The sequence below is a fragment of the Lactuca saligna genome, chromosome 9 (assembly GCF_052625555.1).
Source record: "Lactuca saligna cultivar CGN05327 chromosome 9, ASM5262555v1, whole genome shotgun sequence".
NCBI lineage: Eukaryota > Viridiplantae > Streptophyta > Magnoliopsida > Asterales > Asteraceae > Lactuca > Lactuca saligna.
The window spans coordinates 12,498,491-12,509,516 of record NC_136425.1 but is presented as its reverse complement, the minus strand read 5'-3'; the positions used below and the strand labels follow the sequence as shown (position 1 = coordinate 12,509,516).

General features: G+C 34.0%; 2 pseudogenes across 1 annotated transcript; both read right to left on the bottom strand.

The window, feature by feature from the left end:
• Window positions 1–322: 322 nt before the first annotated feature.
• Window positions 323–3,795, bottom strand: LOC145015552 (putative inactive receptor kinase At5g58300; annotated as a pseudogene). The gene is made up of 3 exons (XR_013665929.1): window positions 3,334–3,795; window positions 1,231–2,517; window positions 323–1,148 (listed from the first exon to the last, which is right to left on the bottom strand). The product of XR_013665929.1 is annotated as a putative inactive receptor kinase At5g58300 (transcript).
• A 2,376-nt stretch (window positions 3,796–6,171) lies between these two features.
• On the bottom strand, window positions 6,172–7,658 carry LOC145016002 (GPI-anchor transamidase-like; annotated as a pseudogene).
• Between the last annotated feature and the right edge of the window lie 3,368 nt (window positions 7,659–11,026).

Here is an 11,026-nt window from a genome sequence, read left to right as displayed (position 1 = left end):
AAAACAGTTGAATAAGTCTAATTGATGCCGGAAAAAAATAATTGTCCTTCACTTTTTGTACTTTATAAAACTAAACAATGAAATATGCTGATACAAACTATACTTATAAGATAATAAGATAAGAATATACTTTTTTACATAAAACCTTTCAGGAGGTTGAAGCATTTAAGTATACTTTATGAGATTTTAGAGATTATCCTCAAATTTTACTGATTTACCGTTTAAGGTAGTATAAAACATAAATGCATGTATGAGTATGAGCTTAAAGATAGTGAAAAACAGAAACCCAAAAAGATTGAGGAAATTGAACCAAATTCACTGTTTTAAGCAGATGTAAATGCAAGCAAGCAACTTATTCAATCAAGTCCATGCGTGTACACAAACAAATCTGATAGGCATAGGGTAAGTATCTAAGTATTAGAGAATGAAATATATGTTTTGTTTTTCTTCCTAAGTTTCTTCAGTAACTAGTTTATACGTACTAACCTGTGTAAAGCTGAAATGATGAAGTCTGCACTCTGCACATCTGAATCTCTGGATTTGGTTGATTTATTCGGAGGGAGGCCGGTTTTCAAAGTTGTATAACTGGATCTGCTCCAGCATTCTCACAACTTCATGGATGGTGGGTCGACTATCAGGTGACTTGACAACACAAGCCAAACCAATCTGCAACATCTGCATCATCTCCTCTTCAATGTTATGAAATCTCATGAGCTGGATATCAAAAACCTCAGCTGTCCATTCTTCCCTCACCACTGACTGAACCCACCTAGGCAGATCCACCATCTCTCCTCTCCCTGGAGATTGAACTGGCTGTTTCCCGGTTAACATTTCAAGCAGGAGGATCCCGAAGCTGTATACGTCTGATTTGTGAGAGTGTTTTCGGGTTTCAACAACTTCTGGAGCTCGGTATCCAGCAGCATGGGATGATGGTGGTGCAGGATGGAAGTTCATGAGTGGGACTAACCCCATATCAGAAATCACACCATCCATTTCGTGGTTGATAAGAACATTTGAAGACTTTATGTTTCCATGGCTGAACTTTGGGCCTCCAAAAGAATGGATATGAGAAACGCCTCTTGCAGTTCCAAGGGCGATCTTGATTCTAGTTTCCCAGTCTAGTGGTATTCTCCCAGAACCACTGTTTCCTGCATGCGGTTTTATTGTAAGTTAGTAATGACAATTCACAAAGACAAAAAAAAAAGATTGGATTTTTAACAAAATGCTTACCATGTAAGAGGGACATTAAGCTACCTCCAGAGAAATAGTCATACACGAGAAGCTTCTCATCCTTTGAGTAAAAGTAAGCACGAACAGGGACAACATTATGGTGATGACTAACTCTCTCTATTATCTCCATTTGCTGTTCAAAGTCTTTCTTGACTGCTGCTACTTCTTTCAACCTTTTCACAACCACAGTGGTTGACTCCTCCAAGACCGCTTTATAAGCTGTTCCGAAACTACCCTTCCCGAGCACCTCAGCAGAGGCACGCAACAAGTCTTCAAGATCAAAGTTATAAGAAGAGCCTTGAAAGAAAACCAGCTTGTTGTTATCAGTATCTAGCACCCCACTACCAAATTCCTCACTGGGCTTCTGACCATTTCTGTTAGTGAAAGACTTCCCTCTCTCAATCCTACGTATATCACCACTTTCTTTCTTAAGACAGCAGCAGAGGACAAAGACAATAACTAAAACCAAAACTGTAACGCCTCCTCCTGCTGCAATCGCTATAATAGCCCATAATGGGAATTTGAATTTCCTTGAGGAAGGAGGATGGTGTAAACACGACTTGAGAGGTACACCACACAAGAAAGGGTTTCCCAGAAACGATGCACTTGGTAAAGCTTTGAAGGATGAAGGGATAGAACCGTTGAGATGATTGTTGCTTATGTTGAAGTGTTTGAGTTTTGGGAATGTGACATTTGGGATTGGACCAGAGAGGGAGTTGTTTTGGAGGAATAATCCGGTAAGGCGTGAGAGAAACTGGATAGTTGCTGGAATGCTTCCAGTAAAGAAATTGTATGATAGATCAAGGATATGAAGTCGGCGAGGAAGAAAGTCTGGAATGTTACCAGTGAAGTTGTTATGTTGAAGGAAAAGAGAGCGGAGGGAAGGAAGGGAAAGGAGATCAGATGGTAAACTTCCATTCAAGAAATTCGATCGAAGGCTGAGAACTCTCAAGGCATCAAGCTCTCCAAGAGTGTTGGATGGTATGGGGCCTGTAAGTCCAACTGCAGGAAGTCTAACAATAAGGACACGAGTTGCATCAGGTGTACATGTAATGCCTACCCATGATGTGCAGATGTTAGTAGAATTGTCCCATTGGAGCTTTGAACCATGTGGAACAGCAGCTGCAAAAGCCTGTAGAGCTTGTTTATCTGAGTTCAGGTCAGCAAACACCAGAGGAAGAAGGGAAACTATGACAAAAACTTGCAAAAATAGTTGACTGGAGCAGAGTTTCATGAGGATTTTTTCACACAAATGAAGCTTGTGGTGATCCATGTCGAGTGTCTTTCCTGGTTCAGCCACACAAAAAGAAGATTTGGATAATAGTGACAGTAAGTTATCTAGAAAAAGAGGAATTTATGAAAAGAGACCCAATATAACATCAATGCTGTAAATGATTTGTCTATAAATGGAAAGGCATGTATCTAATTGGCTATACAAATGCAAGTTTCCTTGTAGCGTGTTATCTCTGTATCATAGCAACATAAATCTGTCTATTTCTGTAGGGAACAAGAAAGTTCTATTGCATCAGTCCTGAACTTTGTGGATTTCCCATGCTTCAAGCGAAGAGACACAACGATTTGGTTTAGCAAATCTTCATGCACATGTGAACAAGTTACAGATTAATTCATTCAGCTAATCCACCATAACCAAAGCAATCAATATGTTAAGTTCCACAGTAACAGATTATCTATGTATTAGTCAGTCTTAATCGATGAACTTTAATTAGGAATATTAGATTACCATAACAATCATCTCATTCTGATAATTTTCAACAGAACAAAATTTTACATCTAACTAAACATCGAACGAACAATAATTCTGACCAGAATGCATTAATTGTTTATGAAATATACATATTTTATGCTAGTTTGGCTAGTTGCAAATGGCATGCAAGTACATGATAATTTCGCTAAACAAATTCACGAACAAACACATATTTAACTAATATATGATTACATGAACAGTAATATATAACTATATGAACTCTCCAACGAAACAACGAGATTTCAACCTAATATATCTAAACTGTAAATAGCGTACAAGCAGAAGAACTTTTCATCGAACAAAACTACACGCACGCCAGAATTTCAATGGAAACTCACCTCTAAACATTAAGACGCACAATGCTTCTGAAGATCTTATGTTTGAACGTTGAGCTCCGAGTCGTCATTAGAGGTTCAAACTATTAAAGCAATTCTAATTCCCCAACCAATGCGTCGAGAACATTCTTCAGAGAAAATCCATCAGCATTTTCCTTACGAAGTTCGGACGATATAGAAACAGGAGATGTTAATTTAGGAGAAAAACGGAACTCGCTCACTTGAAATTGACGTGAAACAGATGAACAAGCATCTAGAACTTCAGCAACATTTTATTTGACACGCTCAAATGCAACGTATATGTGTTGATTGAACTGGATTAGATTACTTATACTCAAAATTCATCAAGAACTTAGTCTAAATTTGAAGAAATCGGAAGAACACACAATCACGCAGTAGTGAGTGTGTATGTTTGTGTGTGTGAGAGAGAGGAATTGAAGCACACTGGTATTGTTGACTCCAACAAACTACTGTGTGCGAGGGTGGGGATACACTTGGATGCCGGTATTATTTGATTTTATTCTAATTATTATTATTTTTTTTCAGATAATTACCTTCTTTGTTCGATTCAAATATTGACCAAAGTTTGTCCTAGAAAAAATAAAATAACATTTTTCTAATTCAATTCAACATTTTATATATATATATATATATATATATATATATATATATATATATTATAACTCGTTGAAACTACGGTTAATATATTTAAAAAATCTATATAGATAAAAAAAAAATAATAAATATATAGAAAAACTCAAGATATTATCAATTATAAGTAATTAAGAATTAATTTGTTAAGTAAAACAAACACAATAATGTTATTAGGATATGATTGTGTATATTCAAATTCAAATTTTGAGTTGAATTTAATTTGTTACAAAAAGTAAAAGAATATATATATATATATATATATATATATATATATATATATATATAGGGTTCGAGATCGGTTGATAACTCAAAGTTTGCGAGAACCCGAGAACTAAAATTGGAGCGTTGAATCAAAATTAATTCTTTAAGTAGATGATCGTCATCTTACCAATCTCATTTAATGTTAAATTTTTTTGTTTTATTTAATATATTAATATAAATGTCTAAAAAATAACAAAATAACTCAAAATTTCTGATTTTTTTTTAAATAATTTTTTATTTTAAAAAATGGATATTTTTTAATTTTTTCAAAAAAATGAAAGAAAAATATTTTTTAAAAAATTGCATCTTTTTTTCAAAAAAAAAGTGCATTTAAAAAAGCTGTAATTTAAAAAAAAAACTGTATTTTTTTTTAATAAAACTGCATTTTTTATTTTTTTCTAGAAAAAAACTTTTTTTTTCAAAAAAACCTGAACTTTTTTCAAAAAAAAAAAAAAAAAAACTACGATTTAAAAAAAAAAGTGCAATTTTTTTCAAAACTGCATTTTTTTAACAAAAAAATCAACGTTTTAGGTGCATATATGCATATTTTTTCAAATGCATATATGCATATTTCTTATACTATAATATTAGTAAATTATAAAAAATCTCATTTTTATTAATCAATCAATAAACATAATACAAATATTTTATTCGATACAAAATAAAATATAAAAAAAACTACAAAGATTCACAGTCTTATAATTTTTTTATATCAATATTTCCATATTTTCTTCAATTTATCACTTTTCACTTCTTCAATATTTTCCAAAAATTCTTCAAAATCTATAAGAAAATAAAAAAAATGATTAATGCAAGAACACGCACATGTATATATAATGTAATATTCACATGCGATTATATAATGTAATATTCACATGTAATTGTATCTTTTAAGATTTAAATGTAAATTTCATAAGAAAATTTTAAAAATTAATTAACGAAGAACACTTACACAAAATGCATGTGTGCATATATAGGTAATTCATATGTGATTCATTTGTGATTTATATGTGAATCACATGTAATTCACTTGTGATTTACATGTGAAACACATGTAATTGATATGTGATTTACTTGTGATTTACATGTGAATTACATGTGATTAATATGTGAATTACATGTGATTTATATGTGAATCACATATAATTCATATGTGATTAACTTGTGAATCACGTGTAATTCATAGGTAATTCACTTGTAATTTACATGTGAATCACAAATTAATCATATTTGAATTACATGTGAACCACATGTAATTCATATGTGATTTACACGTGAATCACATGTAATTCATATGTGATTTACTTATGATTTACACGTGAATCACATATAATTCATATTTACATGTGAATCACAAATGAATCATATATGAATTACATGTGATTAAAATGTGAGTCACATGTGAATCATATGTGAATTACATGTTATTTACATCTGAATCACATGTAATTCATATGTGATTCACTTGAGATTTACATCACATATAAATTACATGTGAGTCACATGTAATTCATATGTAAAGTTTGCAACCAAAATACTTCAATAAAATTATATTTTCATTTATATATTATACTAATGGATTAGTTTATTGGTCACCGAATCAGAAATCAATGATGGAATAGAAAATATCTTAAAGATTAATTAAAAAATTTCCATGATATGGCGTCATTTAAGATTTGGTAACTTTTTATAAAAGGCTTTAAATAAATTGTTAACTTTCCATAGAATTTTCAATGAAAGTTTTTTGAGATTTATGAACTTCTAGAAAAGCTATTATTTAAAATCCCAAGTGGCATTCATGGAAAAGTCAACAAATGACAAGATGGTGTTTTTTTGGAAAGAAGAGGGAAAATATAAGGGGTTTTGTAGCAATTTGATATGGTGGTGTAGGGTATACCTGTGAATCCTGATATAAGGGTAGGTATTTCAAGGATTCCTTGTAAAATCCACAGTGATAAAGGAGAGCACCATAATCTGTAGTTCCATACAATCAACTTCAAGAATAATAAGCCGCTAACATGTTGTTCAAGAAAAAAAAAACAAATCACACTATTATAAATGACATGTATCAAACTACAGTTGAAAGTAATACAACATATCCATTGAAACCAATATACCATAAGGACTACTTTTGTAATTTAGTCTAGAAAGAAACAGTGGTATGAATGCCTAGACCTTAAAAACAGAAATTCCCTTTTTAGGAAGGGTGAAATGTCATGAAAAATGGCATATATCGACAAGTGACATACCTTCTTCAATTCTTGTTGGTATAAATCTATTTGATAATATGCAGTTGACGGCAGTAAATTTAGATTAAATGAGCCAAACAGACTGCAAAACAACAAAGAAAAATGAAGTCAAATAGGACGAGAAAACTTTAATAGGTTTTTCAAAATGGAAACGTTTTTTATATCTGATTATTGATGCATTGTCATACATATTGAGCCTCTCAAAGAAAGCTAACATATAAAATGTGAATCGATCCACAACAGAGACACCAACCTATATGTATCACAATAATCTCTACATAATTAGCAAGAGAAGCAAAAGAAATCATGGAGTATTCCTGTATATCAAATTACAAAATTTTAAGGTTGATAGAATCCAGATAATACTCACATCAGAATCTAACTGATGTGAATATGAGTTTTCCCTTTTCATATTATTCCCAATAGCCAAAACACCAGGTGAATGGAGCTGAAAATAAAGAAAATATACACACTATTTTAGGATTCTCAATAAATTTATGTTTTCATTATTTCAATGCTTTAGGTAAGAAAAGGATCCAGACCTAGGAAAAGAGGATAACAGCTTGACATGTATCTATCATAATCAGCAGTTACTTGAACCTAAAAACATGAACACATAAGAGAACAAGTAAGTCATAATTCCACAACCAATGACAGATGAGATAGCATTAAAAATGGGTTCTGACCTACGCTTTTCTTTCATCTGTTTGACTACATCAGCCAAATCATGACTCTGAAGTTCATCAGAGTCTTGAAATTTCAGAAACTCGTCTCCTCCATGTCCTGTCATGTATAACAATATATGGATTCCTTCATCACTCAAAAGACGTTTGGATCTTGGAACAACATTTTCATGGCGACCTGTTAAAACTCTCAAAAAGTTCTCAACTGTCACTTCATAGCCTTGATAGTCTACCTCACATAACAGTGTACTAAAATCATCACATCTTCTCTAAAAAAAACACTTATGTAAATAAGTAAAGGGTTGTAGAAATTAATTGGACACAAAATTTGACCTCAACATTATCTCCATACAAGTTAAGCCTATGCTTTTCATTGTTGAAAACTTGTGCAGGGTATTTGTTTCGGGAATTGCAAGCCATGTCATCTGCTAACATAAGAATAATCCTCTCATCAGGTATCCCTAATCGTTTCACAGTCCTAAACAAGAAGATTAAGGGAAAGAATGACATACAATTGTCAATAGAGCGTAAAGAAGATCGAGTTTTGTTAATTGGGAAACGAATGGGATGATTACTGGGATTTCGGGTTGGCTTATGTAATTCAACTCCATAGAAGTTAAAAGAGGAGGAAATTTAAGTCCGGCGTAGTTTTTAGGTTGATCGCTGAAAGCGCCACCGTCGAATTCTTTTAAATTCACTGCGTGGTTGAAGAAATCGGAAAGGTCTGTGAGGTCGCATTCGCTGATTTTCACTGATAGTAACCAGATCTTTCATGTAGAAGTTTAACGATTCCATGGCTGTGTTACGTAAAGCTAGCTCATGTAACCATTCACCGTCCTTTTCGACGATTAAGTTCTCTTGTAGATACAACATTCTCAAATTGTTACACCGCTAACCGATTTGGAGTAATCCATCTATTGAAAACCTTGCGCACAAATCAAGCTTCAAAACCATAAGTTCTTGACCGCGGGGTCGGGCAATCATTCGCCGGAAATGGATACATTTCAAGCAATTCAATGAACTCGAGATTTCACTAACGACCTAATGCTTCATTATAGATTATCAATTCCACTCTATCTAGACATTCGATAGGAATATCTTTTCCAAATCGACAAGTCAAGATCATATTCAGAAGAAAACGACCAACCTAATGCTTCATTGTAGATGTTCCGATGAACTATACTTACATCCTGTCACACTTCGATGACGATTTCAGGATTTGAATCGGAGGTGTGATAAAGGGTAGATAGATAGATAGAGAGAGTTGACGTGATTAAATGTCCCTAAAATGTCCCTGATTTATTTTAATAAGATACCCCCTCCCCATTTTATTTTCAGATATTTACGAAAGTGCCACGAAGCATCCTAACCCTTTATTATTTTAATCTAACGGTTATTATTTAGTTCTCTGGTTCTCGGGAAACTTTGAGTTCTCAAATGATCCTTCCTATATATATATATATATATATATATATATATATATATATATATATATATATATATATATATATATATATATATATACACGTGATTTGTTTATTTACTTTATAAAAATCGTGATAGTACGTGAAACCCAAAAAGCATATTAAACACTCATTAGTTTGAAAAAATAATCGGGAAAATGAATTATATGAGTAACTACGTTTCAAAATCGTTTAAAAAATTCCATTCAAGTTTGGTGTGTCAAAAAAACATCATCCAAGTAAAGTATTTGTACAAAAAACACCAACGAAATACATTTTTTTATTCAAATTTGACCTTATGGTAACCAACAATTACCGCAAAAAATTAAGTAAAGGAAAAAAAAACAAGAGGAAATGACTCAAATGGGTAACTATGTTTCAAAATTGTTCAAAAAACACCATCCAAGTAAACTTTTTGTACAAAAAACACCAACAAACTACATGTTTTGTTCAAATATTACCCATCGGTAACTGGCTCTTACATGTTAAATGATGACTTGGCGATTTGGAGGGCTCTGACTCGTCAGGTAGGGACTATTAGGTGGACGCGAGATTTGAATCCTACCCGACGAGTCGGAAGGCCTCGACTCGAAGAGTAGTCTCTGTAGAGAGAAACCCTGATTTTCATGGGTTTGTACCCTATTTAAAGGATTTAAGGCTCATTTGTAGCCTCCCCCATCGTCTTTACAGCCCAGAATGAAACCCTAGCCGCATATTTGAGCTTCCTTGAGTGTGTGTGTGTGTGTGTGTGTGAGTCTTAGAGAGTAGAACTTGTGCTTTTGAGGGAGAAATTTGAAGGTTGAGGAGCTTGAAGAGAGGAGAAGTCTTGGGATCCAGCATCTACTAGCTGTGAGCATTCATTTAGAGGCAAAAAGTTACCACATTGATCTCTATTTGCTTAGGTCTCATTTCATGGAAGGATATGGTCACTTTTGGGTGCAAAATAAGGTCATACTCGGAACTGGACTTATCATAAGGATATGGTTTCAGATCTGGAATTCTCTAGGTCCCCAATGCCATAAAGTTGCTCACTTTATCCATCTTAGGCCCTTTCGATGCACTAAAACCTTATATGAAGCTTAGTTTTGATGTTATGACCTTGGATGACTTTGCATGCACGTAAAGTTTGCAACTTTACGTAGTATCTGCACTAGGGGAGGTTAGATCTAAAGTTTGGGACCTTATATTCCACTAAAAAGGGATGAACATAAAAGTGGCTGGAGGAACTCGTTGAGTCCTTTAGTTGACTCGACTAGTCGGGGTAAGGTTTGCCAGTTTTTGAGTTTCTGATTGAGTGAAGTGAAGGATTAGGGTTTTGATCTGAATGGACTTTAGGTTTTTTGGACATTTGATGAACTCGACGAGTCATTAAGGTGACTCGGCGAGTTGAATCGGGATTCAGTGGAATGAACTCGGGAGGAACTCGACGAGTTGATGGATGCACTCGGCGAGTTGAGGTCAACATGGACTATTGGCCTTGACTGTTGACCATGACATTGACCAGGGTTGACTTGGGGATGATTATGGTAATTAGGGATTGTGATAAGTTAGTTACATTATGATTATAGGTTGTTGAGTTGGAGTAGCATGTGGGATTTATCCGATTTTAGCTTGTTAGTTTAACATTCATGAGAGGTGAGTCTCTTCACCATACCAATGGGTGGAAGGCACCAAGGCCCACCTATTTTATGATATGTGTTATTCAAGCTGAAGTTATATTATGAGACATGATAGTTGATTATGTGCTAGGATTGTATGCTAGTTGTATATGTGGTATGCTTGTATGGAAGACCATGGGAGAGCCCATGACACTTGGATGTAAGACCATGTGGAGAGCCCATGTCAACATGATGTAAGACCATGCGGAGAGCCTATGGCTTTCCTATTAAAGACCATGGGAGAGTCCATGTCACTTAGGTGTAAGACCATGTGGGGAGCCCATGGCATCCTGGAGTAAGACCATGGGGACGAGCCCACGACATCCCTATATGTTATATGCATAGCTTATGTGATATATGTAGCTTCGTGGCTAATATGATATGTGATTATGCAGACTGCGTGTGTGGGGTATGCTCTGGGGAACTCACTAAGCATTAGCTTACAATTTGTTGATTTGTTTCAGGTACTTCGGTGCCTAAGGTCAAGGGCAAGGCTTGATGGCGCGACGTACACTCTCTGGCATTTGTTTTGATGGGACACTCTAATGTTTTGAATAAATGATAATGTTATGAATTTTGGAAACAGTGGTTAATGTTACTCCACTTTTTATAGGAATGTTTGACTAATTAAAAATGAAAATTTTATTTGAAAAATTGTGTCGTTACATCTACATTTATAATTAGTCACAATAAATATGAGACTAAAACTTAGTTGTAGTAATACTAGG